Source organism: Danio rerio, chromosome 19 (genome assembly GCF_049306965.1).
Source record: "Danio rerio strain Tuebingen ecotype United States chromosome 19, GRCz12tu, whole genome shotgun sequence".
Lineage (NCBI taxonomy): Eukaryota > Metazoa > Chordata > Actinopteri > Cypriniformes > Danionidae > Danio > Danio rerio.
Window position 1 is genome coordinate 46,680,001 of NC_133194.1, and position 14,076 is coordinate 46,694,076.

Sequence of the window (14,076 nt, forward strand, 5' to 3'; positions counted from 1 at the left end):
GATATCAGATGGACAGACAGACGTACAACACTTGCAATCTGACAAAGCACAGGAGGCCGACTGGTCTGCTTCGGTGTGGAGCGCCTGTAAAGAAACCCAACAAACATACTGTAAGTAAATACAATAACCATCATGCTCTTGATCTAATATTACTCTTTCACAGTGGGAGGAGCTACGGGTGATTGACAGCTGCATGTGTTCTCATAGGGGAGTTCCCAAATAGGATAGCAGTTATTAATAATTTACAAATAACATGAGCAATATATATATATATACATACATACAGTTAAAGTCAGAATTATTAGCCCCCTTTTGAATATCTCCCAAATTATGTTTAACAGAGCAAGGAAATTTTCACAGTATGTCTGATAAAATTTTTTCTTCTGGAGGAAGTCTTATTTGTTTTATTTCAGCTAGAATAAAAGCAGTTTTTAATATTTAAAAGCCATTTTAAGGACACAATTATTAGCCCCTTTAAGCTATATTTTTCTCGATAGTCTACTGAACAAACCATCGTTATACAATAACTTGCCTAATTACCCTAACCTGCCTAATTAACCTAATTAACCTAGTTAAGCCTTTAAATGTCACTTTAAGCTGTATAGAAGTGTCTTGAAAAATCAAGATCAAGGCAAAGATAAAATAAATCAGTTATTAAAAATGAGTTATTAAAACTATTATGTTTAGAAATTGTGTTGACAAAAATCTTCACTCTGTTAAACAGAAATTGGGGAAAAAAAATAAAAATGGGGGCTAATAATTCTGACTTCAGTTATATATGTATATATATATATAAATATATATATATATATATATATATATATATATATATATATATATATATATATATATATATATATATATATATATATATATATTTATATTTATATATACATACACACAACAGTTCTGTCTGGTTCTCAAATTTGATTGGCTGATAGCCGTGCAATATTCTGCAACATCAGAACTCCTAAAGCCTCTTTACCCTTTGTGTATTACTCCGCCCACATACAGCCAGCAAAAAGCAGACACTACGGATCTAAAGTTTAAAAGATGCTTGCTCAGCTGTTTAACTGTCAGTTATGATTTGAATCCAATGTGGAAGAAAGTAGTTCCACATACAAAAGGGTTTTTGAGACTCTCCGTGTTTAATTTTGTTTTTATATACACAATTATGCCGCCAAACTGTTGTATAAACGCGATATCACACTCGTAGCAGTGCGATATGGCTGTATATCGGCACTGGTGGGGGCACTAAGGCATCGCACGCCTCCCAACAGTGCCGATATACAGCCATATCGCACTGCTATGAGTGTGATATTGCTCATATATATATATATATATATATATATATATATATATATATATATATATATATATATATATATATATACACACACACACACACACACACACACACACACACACTGGGTAACACTTTACAATAAGGTTGTTAATGCATTTACTAACATGAACTAACAATGAATACATTTACTACAGTATTTATATACGATAGTTAACATTAGTTCATGAAAATACAGTTGTTTATTATTAGTTATTGTTAGTATTGTCATTGTATGTTCACTCACGATGCATTAACTAATGTTACCAAGCATGAATTTGGATTTTAATAAGGCATTAATAAATGTTGAACTATGATTATTAAATGCTGTACATGTATCATTCAGACTTAGTTCATGTTAGTACATACATTAACTAATAAAAGCCTTATTATAAAGTGTGAGCGGACACTGTGTGCACTGTTGTTACTAAATATAATCATGGCTCTAATGTACATTAGCTTTGATATCCGACTCTCATTACAGAATTCATCCTGTGGTGGAGAATGTGTGGTTATTCTTATACCATGAATCCCCAACCCATTAAAGTTAAATATACTTGCGCACACGCATAGCATGTTAAAAACCACAGCACATGCATGAGCGGGATTGTTATTTTCTTTTAAGTATTGGAAATCAGCTCACTCCTCCTTGGTGTCGATTCAGATATACGGTTATTAAAGTTTTTAAATGAGTTTTGTTTTGATGCTATTTTTAAATTGGCTGCTAATTTCACTTTATTTTAAGTTTCTTAAGGGTGACTCAGTGGTTAGCACTGTCGCCTCACAGCAAGAAGGTTGCTGGTTCGACTCCTGGCTGGATCAGTTGGCATTTCTGTATGGAGTGTGCATGTTCTCCCTGTGTTGGTGTGTGTTTCTTACGGGTGATTCGGTTTCCCCCACAGTCCAAACACATGCGCTTTAGGGGAACTGAACAAGCTAATTTGGCCGTAGTGCATGAATGTTTGTGTTAATGTGAAAGTGTGTGGGTATTTCCCAGTACTCTAAATTATTTTAATTTCACAGGACCTTTAAGACCAGAACAAAAAATCCCCCTCAAAGACAAACAAACAAGCATGCCTGGACTGTGATGGACAGGTGTGCTTATGTTTCTTCTAAAAATATTCTGAAGCCACATAGAGAGAATGGCAGAGCCTTAAATTACCCTCACACTGTCATCAGACCCCTCCTGCCGCCTCTCTCTCACCCCCATCACACCATTGCATTAAGCCTGCAATCTGTGCCACGGCACAAAGGTTTATCAGCGTTTTCCAGATCTGATGCAGTTGTTTTCAATCAAGCGGAAATGCACGGCTTTAACTCCACCCATTTACCATGACAACCTTGTTCACCAGGGAAATCAACTGTAGATGCACACTGTAGATGAACAGGTGTTCAAAATAGCAGGCGTCTTATTTAAGGGACAATAACGGCAGCATGATGAAGCTATTATTATCTGATTTAAAAGCATGTCAAAAGATACTTTATTTATAAGTGATTTTGATCCACTTTAAATGTTCACTGCTATATATTATATTATATTATATTATATATTATTATATTATATATTATTATATATTATTATATATTATTATATTATATTATATTATATATTATTATATTATATTATATTATTATATTATTACATTATATATTATTATATTATATTATATATTATTATATTATTACATTATATTGTATTATATTATATTATATTATTATATTATATATTATTATATTATATATTATTATATTATATTATTACATTATATATTATTATATTATTACATTATATATTATTATATTATATTGTATTATATTCTATTATATTATATATTATTATATTATATTATATATTATTATATTATATTATTACATTATATTGTATTATATTATATTGTATTATATTATATTATATTATTATATTATATATTATTATATTATATATTATTATATTATATTATTACATTATATATTATTATATTATTACATTATATATTATTATATTATATTGTATTATATTCTATTATATTATATTATATCATATTATATTATATTTTATATTATTATATTAGATTATTATATTACATTATATATATTATATTATATTTTATATTTTATTATATTGCATTATATTGTACACTCTCAGAAAACTAGTACAATGTTGTACCAAAGAAGGTGCAAACCCTTGTCGCTGGGGCAGTACCTTTTTATGGAACAGAATTGTACCTTAAGACAAAAAACAAATTTGTACGGTTGCAGTTTGTCGCTTTAAGGACATGATTTGTACCATGGGAAACCAAAATGCACCTTTTGGTTTTTAAAACCTGCAGATACAATATTGTACCTTCATGGGTACAAATCTGATCCATGAAGGTACAACTACAGTGACAAGACACTTTGTACCTTAACAGTGTCAAATGTGTTCCTTCAAGAACTATTTAAAGGCATTTTACTACATCCAAAATGTGTCAATTTCCTTTTTTAGTAAATATAAAACAACAAATACATTTAATAAACAATGTTTTAGTTTACAAAAACGTTTATTTTTGTTTAAAAACACCTTTTACATTTACAATAAAGCATAAAAAATACTTTAACTTAAATCAAAAGACCTATTTTTAGCTAAACATTTCACAACACTTTTCACAAGAATGTTACAGAAAGACATTCTCCCATGTACAATATCATATTTTTCTCAACTTTTCACACAACACCTTTGTAATCACTTAAAAGTTAATTTAATTGACTTAATTTTAAAATAGCAATCAAATTATGCAAAAGTATTGTAACGAGATCTGCTCAATTTCTGATTAGTTTTACAATATACTAAAATGTCTGCATGAACACTTTGCATATGCAGGACTTTTGCCAGCTCACGTGCACACACAGCAAAAGTGTGTGTGTGTGTGTGTGAGAGAGTGAATGAGTGTGTATGGGTGTTTCCCAGTACTGGGTTGTGGCTGTAAGGGCATCCGCTTCGTAAAACATATGCTGAAATAGTTGGCAGTTCATTCCACTGTGGCGACCTCTGAATTGAGACCAAGCTGAAGGGAAATTAATGAATGAATTGCATTATGTTGATCTCTGCTTTGCCCACTTTTGATGCTGAAAATTCAACTAGTTTAATAAAGTGACTTTTGTTGACATTTCAGTGCTTTAAATAATATAATGGAAAAGAAATAATAGAGAAAAATAAGTCTGTAAAATAATAGAAATGCAGTGCAGTTTATTACAAGGTTTTGTAGTGTAATATACAACACCACCCCAGACAATATAGCACTTTAAACTATTACAAATGTTCATAAAAGTCAATTTTTCCAACTTTGTATGGTTAAAAGTTGTTGGAAGAAAGATTAAGTTCTCATAATGCAATTCAAAAGTATAAATAAATGGAGAAAAATAAAAACATGAATCACAAAATGCGGAAACTGCTAATTTACAGATATTTTATACAGTATATCATGTGTTGGCCCTGATTTTGTCGATCATCGATCAGTTTTCTGCAGATGTTTGAGTGATCTAAACAGGAGTGTTGCAACATAACGTCAGTCGTAAAACACTAGTATGACTCTTGTTGCCTCTTATATTACAGCAGCTGCTGCTCCTGCATGAGCCTGACATGCACACACACACACACACACACACACAAACACTGAATATTTACTGCACAGAGAGGAATAAAATCTATTTGCAATATTTTGTTAAATTTTAGTGAGTTTTAATTTGATAATCTGACCCAGATAACTTATTGAAAGCTAACCAGAGATCCTGTCAGCGTTATGTAAAAGCGATATGTTGATATTCACATATCAGATGCTGTTGACATGAGGTCAAATTGACACTCAGTAGGAAAAGGGGAGAGTTAGTGTAGGGTGAATGCATTACAAGCAACACGATTAATGTAATCAGATTACTTTTATGTAACAAAGTAACACATTACATTTCCATTATAGGAAAATATCTGTTACTTTTTTATAAAAGTGATGTCATAGTTTTCACGATTTGTCATCTGTCATGTACCAAATCAGAAATACAAGGTGTAAACCCAAGATGTGTTTTAGCTTGAAGGGGCAGTTCACCCAAAACTGAAAATTCTGTCATCATTTACTCAACCTCCACTGTAAAAATGCTGCGTTCCACACAATTCCTTCATGTTGTCCTAACACAGATCAATTAAGTTAACTAAACTGTTTTTACAAATTTAAGTGGATTAACCATAAAACTATTCAGCTCATTATCATTATCAGCTCGTTATAATTAAGCAGTTTGAGTTTTAGGTGGCTTTCTTTCTGCTTTTGAACACAAAAAGGATATTTTGAAGAAAGCTGAAAACCGGTAACCATTGACTTCCATAGTCTAAGTTTTTAATGGTTACCGGTTTTCAGCATTCTTCAGAATATCTTCTTTTGTGTTCAATGCTTATAAACACAAGAGTAAATTTTAATTTTTTGGGTGAACTGTCCGTTTAAATGAGGAAGTGCATTTATTTAATTACCACTAAAGCAGATTCAGTATCGCTTAAAATAAATAAACTATATGAAATTCAGCCTTTACATTTGGCTTTACATTTGTCAGGGCTTTATATTTGTCATAATATCCATTTTTTTTATAACATTACAAACAAGCAAACTGAGCCCAAATTAAAAAAAAAAATGTGCAAAAGTAACTCATCACTTTTCTTCAGTGATACTTTTGATTTCTTTTTCTTTTTTAATGATTAATGCAACATTTAATACATTTCTTTTCAAAGAAACTTTCCCTAACATTGCAGAGAGTAAAAGGACAATTGAAACGCCAACTGACCCAGCCAAGGCTCGAACCGGCGTCCTTCTTGCTGTGAGGCGACAGCACTACCTACTACGCCACTGCGTCACCTGTGTTGATAATATCTTTCTATTAAAGCAATTGTATGTTAAAAATAATGTTTAAATGTGATATTTTTAATGGTTAAATGACTAATGTGTGCAGGGCTAATCAGTTTTTCCATTAAACAGCAGTTTCTTTAGTCACCCATAGTTATCATTGATAAAGTCTAAAAATATGGATAATATTGTCACTTAATGCTACGTGTTTTTTTTTCAGGTCGGAGCTGTAACTCATGTATATGTTGCAATTTCAGTGCGATGCGTTGCATTAGGAAACTTATCTTGTTGACATCTTTGAGTAAAAACAGAGACTGAACTTGAGGCCGGGTGACCTGGTTTGATAAACTCACTGCACAGACATTGTGACCGTCCTTTTCGGAACTGCAGATGGCGAGCAGGACCACAGTATAAACATGGAGCATAGAATCACCAAGAGGCGACACTCTAGTGCGATTTGTAAAACAGCCACTAGATGGCGCGGCGGCCATCTTGGAACGAAAACTCTAATAGAACAACAGCATATTATAAGTCTGTTAAATAAACTATTAAAAGTACTGATGATTGTGATAATTAGTGTTGTATTGTCGTCTTTCAGGTTGTATCTCAGCTTTAGTGCGCTTTTTAAATAAATAATTGAAAAAACAAAGCAGCTGCTTGCCATCACAACAGCAATAAGATCCAATAGACGGCCGATCGCTTCCACTCCAAAATGGCTGAATGCTGGGCGCTGCTGTTGCAATGGAATGTTCTATTGAGTGTCGCCTCTTGATCATTCTAAGCTCTTTGATATAAACTCACACGTCTTCCTAGACTTCAGCCATTATTCCAACAGGAGCGCACGCTCAAACTGAAAGCGGGAGACGCGTCTCTATAGCAACCTCTCGCGACACAACCTCTCCAATGTGGCGCCTTACGATATTTGCAAACAAGTCATATGGATCATATTTATTATCACTTGGCAGTAGCAGGAACGCCACCAAATGTAGCGAAGTAAGAGCAATGCATTTTCTCTGATAATTTACTTGAGTAAAAGTACACATATTTCAATCTACTCAAAAAGTACTCCTTACCCATTTTACTCAACTAAATGTAATGAAGTAAATGTAACTCGTTACTACCCACCTCTAATAATAATACTGAACCATTGTGATGACAGACTTGAGCTGAGGGATCTTAGAATAGGCCAAACAAACATTTTAGATTTGTTTTACAACCCACCAAACACTAGACATTGTGCGGACGTGCAGATCACGTATATTTTGCGTCGGTCCGTCCGTGACCATATCTGCACGTCAGTTGGACGTGCAAATCTGGTCGACATATTGACGTCGGACTATGACCACTTTTGGACGTGAATTCAACGTTCAAATCTGACCTATTTTGGACGTATACACAAGGTCCAGCGCAGAATACATTTTGTTGAGGAAAAAAAAAATCTAATTATATACATTTTTATATATATATATATATATATATATATATATATATATATATATATATATATATATATATATATATATATATATATATATATACATTTCTATTTGTTTTGAGTGTTTATTAAATATTTATTTTTGGCTGAACTGTCCATTTAATGCATGTTTCTGGTCTTATTGTGAATTGGATTGTTTGTTTGTTCGTTAAATAAATATGTTTCAATTTAATGTGCACTGTCTGTTTATTTGTCCTATGGGTGTTTAAGTCATTTTAAAGAATCACAAAAATACATAATACAAATAAATAAAAGTAAAGACAAAAAAGACATCAAAAATACTGTAAAAAGACGTCAAAAAGACGCCAAAAAGACGCCAAAAAGACGTCGAAAGGACATCGAAAAAAGACTTTGAAAAGACGTCAATAAAAGATGTCATAAAAACTTTCATTCTGGCTCTTCAGAGGACGTACTTTCAACGTCTGACAGAGACGTAGGAAAGACGTCTTTTGGACGTAACTTTGCTTGGTGGGAATGTGCTTGAAATGCTGCTTCGTACATTAATGACGTCCCATCGCACCCATTTTATAGTCATAGCATGATCTCTTAAAACAAAATCACATCACTTCTTTTTAAAGCGCATGAAGCACGGTGAATGTGTTCCCATCATAGTTTATGCACATTTTTTCTTATCGGATACAAAAATTATCCTACTTAGTTGTCATTTATGCTCATCTTGGTGTTTAAATTAAGCCTTTTATTATTCCAAAATGCTCATTAAAAAAACTATTGACTTCCATAGGAACATTCATTCATTTTCTTTTCGGCTCAGTCCCTTTATTTATCAGGGGTTGCCACAGCTGAATGAACTGCCAACTTACCCAGCATATGTTTTACACAGCGGATGCACTTCCAGCTGCAACCCAACACTAGGAAATACGCTCATTCACACACACACACACACACACACACACACACACACACACACTATAGACAAATTAGCTCCCCTATAGCGCATGTGCCCTATATAGGACTTGTGGGGGAAACCGGAGCGCCCAGAGGAAATCCATGCCAACACAGGGAGAACATGCAAACTCCACACAAAAATGCCAACTGACCCAGCCAAGGATCGAACCAGCAACCTTCGTGCTACCTATTGCGCCATCATGACGCACATTAGTAGGAACAGATTTTTTAAAAAATACTATGGAAGTCATTGGTTGTTGTTTTTTTCCAACATTCATCAGAATATCTTTCTGTGTGTTCAATAGATGAAAGGTATTGAACAATTAGACTGTGAGCAAATGATGACCAAATTGAGCTATCCCTTTAGCTGAGGACCCAGAAATCACTAGACCTTATAAAAAGGGAAAGATTAAAGCGAGAGGATGAGGGTAAGAGGAGACGGGAAAGACGCAGCTGTTACACACGTCAGTGCTGAAAGCTGAAGGCCTGACCGTCTGTCTTTCTTTAGTCTAAAACACTGCTGCCATGTCTTGGAAAGTTCGGCTGAAGCATTTGCATCCAAGCTCCTCATTTTGCTGGTTATTTATAGAGGGTAAGAAGCAACCCTCGTGTCATTCTCTGTTTTTGACTCTTGACAGGGGGCTGTTTATATTTAGACCACCACACTACAGTGGGATGCCTTTGATAAGAGATACTAGGAGTCTGAGATTGCAAGATTTTTTGTTTTGTTTAGTTATCAATAAAACTCTTAAAGTTTGAAGCATTTCTTAGCTCATATTCAGCTCTTTTTGAATCTTTATTTGAGATAACTCATGCATTTAAATTAGATGCATCTTGTTTTGTTTATGTTTGTGACCCCGGACCACAAAACCAATAATAAAGGTAAATTGTTTTAACATTTTATTTAATTTTTTTTACAATTATTTTATTTTAATTTATTATGAGATATTGAGGGTTTTCAGATTCAAATATTTTTATCTTTATTCTAAATTTGAAAAGCTAATTCATGCATTTAAATTAGATGCATCTTGTTTTGTTTATATTTTTGACTCTGGACCACAAAACAAATAAAAAGGGTAAATTTGTTAACATGTTTCACAATTATTTTATTTTCATTTATAACGAGATACTGACAGTCTGTGATTGTGAGATTGTTTTGTTTGGCTTTTAATAAAACTTAAATAAATTGAAGCATTTCTTAGCTCATATTCAGCTCTTTTTGATGTTTATTTGAGCTAATTCATGCATTTAAAGTCAATGCAACTTGTGTTTGGCATTTTTGTGACACTGGACCACAAAACCAATATTAAAGGTACATTGTTTTTACATTATTTTTTTTTTGCAATTATTTTATTTTCATTTATTAAGACATACTGATAGTGTGTGATTTGTGCAATTATTTTGTTTAGTTTTCTAGGCTAATATTCAGCTCTTTTTAACCTTTATTTAAGCTAATTCATGCATTTAAAGTTGAAGCGTCTTGTTTTGTTTATATTTGTGACCCTGGACAATTAAATCAGTAATGAAGGTTAGTTTTTGAAATTGTGATTTATTTTATTTTAATTTATGTACGGTTTGATTGGATATGACAGTCTTTGGCTGCGGTAAAGCTATTTGATAATGTGGAATCTGAGGGTTCGAAAAATTCTAAATATTTTAAATCTTAAAATATTTATATTAAAACAATATTCAAATTTAAAGTTGTTCAAATTAGTTTCTTATCAATGCATTTTACTATTCAAAAATGAAGTTTTAATATATTTAAATTAGGAAATTTAAGTCGTCATGAAACATGATTTTTACTTTAACTGTAATAAATTCCCAGAATTTCACAAACTGTTACTGTAATTTCACAAAATAAAAATCAAGTACATTACTGTGAAAGTATTGTAATTATTAGCCATGCATTTACTATAAATTTTAGGTCAAATATTTTACAGTGTAATATTCTAATGATTTTTGGCATAACAAAACAGTAATTTGGCTTGTAAAATGCATTTTTGGCTAATCCCACAAATATATCAGCTCAATATAAGACTGGTTTTGGGCTCCAGCATCACATTTAATGAAACTCGCATAAATGAAGCATATCCAGGCATGTCAAGCTCATACACACAGCTCTTTTTTTATTCTGTTTGTAAAGCCAATTCATGCAGTTAAAGTATATGCATTTTTGTTTTTAGTTTAAATAAAACTCACAAAGATTGAATAATTTCCAAGCAAGTCAGGTTTATATTTAGCTCTTCTATGTGTCTTTATTTTCAGTTTGAGAAGCTCATTCATGCATTGAAAAATCAATTTGTAAAGTAATGTAGATGCATGATTATGTCCCGTACATTCTTTAAAGGAAATATGGGAATGTTTTACCTTTCCAGCTCTCCTTATTTGTCCTTTCTTAATCTCTCATTTGCTTTCTCTTAAGTTCTTGAATCCGCTCTGTTTTCCTTCACTTTGTGTAACCTGTCTGTGTGTCTCCCTGTCTGTCTGTCTGTCAGTCAGAGCTCTGTTGGCAGCAGAAGTTAGTGAAAAAGATAAACCAACCACAGCCCTGCAACACAATCCCAGCAGTCCTCAACCCCACCTACAGATCTTTCACCATATACAGCCGTTCGCCCTCCCCAAAAAACACTGGCCATATCCGTCCTGTCCTCCTCACTCCAATCTGATTGGACAAAGAGGCTGAGTTATTGCACCCAATATAAGCATTCCTTTGCTTATTTAGATCTGTACGGGCTTTTCAGTAGTGGTTGTTATGTATACTATAGTATTGTATGTAATAAATAATACTATTTTAGCTTTTCTGTTTCAGAATATCAGAGTAGGTTCAGTGTGTGTTTTTGTAATTATTTGTGACTTATAAAAATGGTTTCAATGTGAACTGTACTAAATTGTTTTGTCTGTCTTTCTATCTATCTATCTATCTATCTATCTATCTATCTATCTATCTATCTATCTATCTATCTATCTATCTATCTATCTATCTATCTATCTATCTATCTATCTATCTATCTATCTATCTATCTATCTATCTATCTATCCATCCATCCATCCATCCATCCATCCATCCATCCATCCATCCATCCATCCATCCATCCATCCATCCATCCATCCATCCATCCATCCATCCATCTATCTATCTATCTATCTTAAAAGGTCTTAAATCTCAAAATCCAAATTTTAGGCCTTAAAAAGTTTTAAATTTACTGAAATATTGTGTTGTAGGTCTTCAATCTTTTTTAAACAGATCTTAAGTTTCCTTTGTTCATAAATTGCTACCGAACCTGGCCAAAACCCATAAAATCAATAGTCCATCAATAATCCATCTCAATAAAGCGTTTTTTTATTTATTTATTTTTTTTATTTAATTGTTTTCCTTAAATAACATTTCTTTAAATGTTCTCTGTGTAGATTTAGTTTATTTTAGTTTTTAAAACTTTTAAAACATTTTATTTTTATTGTAAATAAAGTTTATGTTGTAAAAAAAGTGTATAGATAGAAGTAGAGCTGCTTGTTTTTACACAATATTAAAAATATTTTGCATCTAAAGTATTTCTTTTTTTAATTATTAATGTATTATTGTATTATTAAATGTATTAAATTATAAAAGAACATTTTTTGATAGGGCAAATAAAAATCTTTTCCATCCGGGCCATTTGAAAAATTCCTTAGGCTTTAGCGCTTAATGCCTTATCTAGCGCTTATCTATCTATCTATCTATCTATCTATCTATCTATCTATCTATCTATCTATCTATCTATCTATCTATCTATCTATCTATCTATCTATCTATCTATCTATCTATCTATCTATCTATCTATCTATCTATCTATCTATCTATCTATCTATCTATCTATCTATCTATCTATCTATCTATCTATCTATCTATCTATCTATCTATCTATCTATCTATCTATCTATCTATCTATCTATCTATCTATCTATCTATCTATCTATCTATCTATCTATCTATCTATCTATCTATCTATCTATCTATCTATCTATCTATCTATCTATCTATTAATTAATTAATAGACCCAGTATTTTTAAGGACAGATGTATACAGCTTTAAAGTAACTAATAATTATTTTAGTGATCTTAAATATAGTTTTAAATGTCATCAAATGATTTTTGATTTAAACATGACTGAAACATTGTTCATCATATAAGTTATTGTTACATTATGTATTATATTCAGCAGGTATTGCTCAAAACAACAACAACATAAGATTATTATTAGTATTACACAGCATTTCTGCCTTAATTCCTCTATTCTGTGAAAGACTTGAACAATCGGTTGCATTTTGCCTAGATGATTCACTCCTGTTTCTTTAGTAGGTGCTATTATGTCATTTAAAACAATAATAATTAAATAATTAAACCACTTTTAAGATGCTCAATGCAGATTACAAACAAACTGACTGTTGCACATAAAGACTGAGATATTGACCTCATTCTAAAATGCAGAAGTGCGCCTGTTTTCGCGATTGTCTTAGAACTTCCGTTTCAGTCGCCTACGGGAGAAATGACAAGGAATAATAAACGGCAAAAAACGGTCAAACTACTTGCTTTACAAACAAATGTTTGCATGACTATACAGACCAAGTAGAATAATATAACAAGAAAATATCAGTTTGCAACATCAAACAGCGAAACGAGCAGTTTTTAATGTCTAAAAGTGAATGGAAGTGAATGAGACCGGAAGTCTCGTGCCAAAAAGATTCAAATGGCAGCGCCCGCTCGTCTGTGGTGAATAAGGTCAATAATATATATGCAAGAAGACCTCCTCCACCCCAGCTCCACCTGTGTTTAGATCTGCTACAAGGGTTATACATACAGTGCTTAATTTGTGAATTGCGAGGTCCCGGAACAGATCGGGGTAACGTACCCATGTTACCCGAGGATGTAGAGGTGTCGCGCACGAAAATGGAGAGCGTGGGGGGTTTTGGTTGTTGCAGACAAAATTGAAGAAGTTTGGGCAGTCGCGGAAGAAACTGAAAATAAACAGCGGACGAGGAGGAGGGGCAACGGTAAAATGAGGTGCCGGATTAGATTTCAGAGGATCCGAATCCGGTGTCTTCCGGCACAAATATTATGTTTGCAGCAGCGTGTTATATTCTCAGATGGCATGTCTTTGTATTTGCTGGCAGTAGCAGCTAGGTCTCAGTACAATACTTGCACTGCCATAATATTTAAAGCAGCAGCGTAGCAGATCTACAACGCCAAGACCACATATATCAACCTTATCATATACATATATGTAACAGAGGCCAGCTAGTAAGTGCTGTGCAGGTAAGCACCCGACTCCCATGTGGAAGGTCACTGGTTCGATCCCAGCTCGAAGCAGGTTGGGTGATGTAGGACCGGCAGGGTTGTATTGGTGCCGTGACCCGGATGGGAGTGCGGTTTAGGGGGGTGAGTGTAACAGAGGCCAGCTAGTAAGTGCTGTGCAAGTAAACCTCACTCCACTGACC

General features: G+C 32.9%; 1 protein-coding gene across 4 annotated transcripts in view; it reads right to left on the reverse strand.

Moving 5' to 3' along the window:
• Positions 1-11,110, reverse strand: part of klhl43 (kelch-like family member 43) — a 32,419-nt gene extending 21,309 nt beyond the window's left edge. For all 4 annotated transcript variants that reach the window (XM_693977.11, XM_009294441.5, XM_073931921.1 and 1 more), the window contains exons 1-2: positions 10,973-11,110; positions 1-84 (exon numbers count right to left, since the gene is read on the reverse strand). The exon at positions 1-84 is cut by the window's left edge and continues 50 nt beyond it. The gene's annotated coding sequence lies outside the window, so the exon portion shown is untranslated. The remainder of the gene's footprint in view (positions 85-10,972) is intronic.
• Positions 11,111-14,076: the final 2,966 nt, after the last annotated feature.